Raw genomic sequence first — 1,031 nt, 5'->3', positions numbered from 1 at the left:
AGAGTAAAACCACAGGTTTCTGATGAGAAAGATGAGGATGAAAAGATAAACAGATCCCAGACATATTACTGAAATATCTACAGAAGCGCTTCTAAAAGGAGAGGAGTCTCTTCTTAAACATCACCACTGGGCTTCCCTGGTGGCGCGGTGGTTAAGAATCCGCCTGCCAGGACATTTCGTGGACGACTGGTGTGCGAGAGCATCTGCGAGTGCCACGCAGGAGGGGACTGGGAAGGCCCAGCCGAGGGTGTGTGGATCCACGTTTCTAACCCGAGATCTCAAAATGCATCGTGATTCCTGTCCATTGGAGTGTAAAGTTTATGGAGGTAATCTTGGAAACAATGGTAACAAGACTGAATTGGAACGAGCTGTAGGCTCCGAAGTGTGTGGGTTGCTAGAAACCCTCCTGGCTTCGCTCTTGTTGAACGTGAAGATCCCCGAGATGCAACCGATGCTGTCCGAGAACTAGATGGGAGAACACTATGTGGCTGCCGAGTAAGAGTGGACCTGTCGAATGGGGAAAAGAGAAGTCGAAATCGTGACCGCCTCCTTCTTGGGGTCGTCACCCTCGAGATGATTATCGGAGGAGGAGTCCTCCACCTCGCCACACATCTCCAAGACGGAGAAACTTCTCTGTCAGCCAGAGCAGGTCCCTTTCTAGATATAGGAGAAGAGAGAGATCACTGTCCCAGGAGAGAAATCACAAGCCGTCCCAATCTTTCTCTAGGTCTCCTAGCCGATCTAGGTCAAATGAAAGGGAACAGAAGACCACTTTGCAAGAGGAGTGGTGTACAGGAAATAACTTCATTTGACAGGAGTATGTACAGAAAATTCAAGTTTTGTTTGAGACTTCATAAGCTTGGTGCATTTTTAAAACGTTTCGCTGTTCACATTTGTTTGTCTCTTGGAACAATGACACATAAAGGTGTCATTCTCTATGGTTTGAAATGGATCACGTGAGGCATGTAATATGAAGAATTGTTACTTTACAATGTTCCCTTAAGCAAAATTGAATTTGCTTTGAATTTTTA

General features: G+C 46.1%; 1 pseudogene; it reads left to right on the top strand.

Annotated features, from left to right (window-relative positions):
- The first annotated feature begins 283 nt into the window (after window positions 1–283).
- LOC103020757 (serine/arginine-rich splicing factor 3-like) lies at window positions 284–812 on the top strand (annotated as a pseudogene).
- Window positions 813–1,031: the final 219 nt, after the last annotated feature.

The sequence above is a fragment of the Balaenoptera acutorostrata genome, chromosome 4, assembly GCF_949987535.1.
Source record: "Balaenoptera acutorostrata chromosome 4, mBalAcu1.1, whole genome shotgun sequence".
NCBI classification, from domain to species: Eukaryota; Metazoa; Chordata; class Mammalia; order Artiodactyla; family Balaenopteridae; genus Balaenoptera; species Balaenoptera acutorostrata.
The sequence above is the reverse complement of the archived record's forward strand: the minus strand, read 5'-3'. Positions and strand labels throughout refer to the sequence as shown.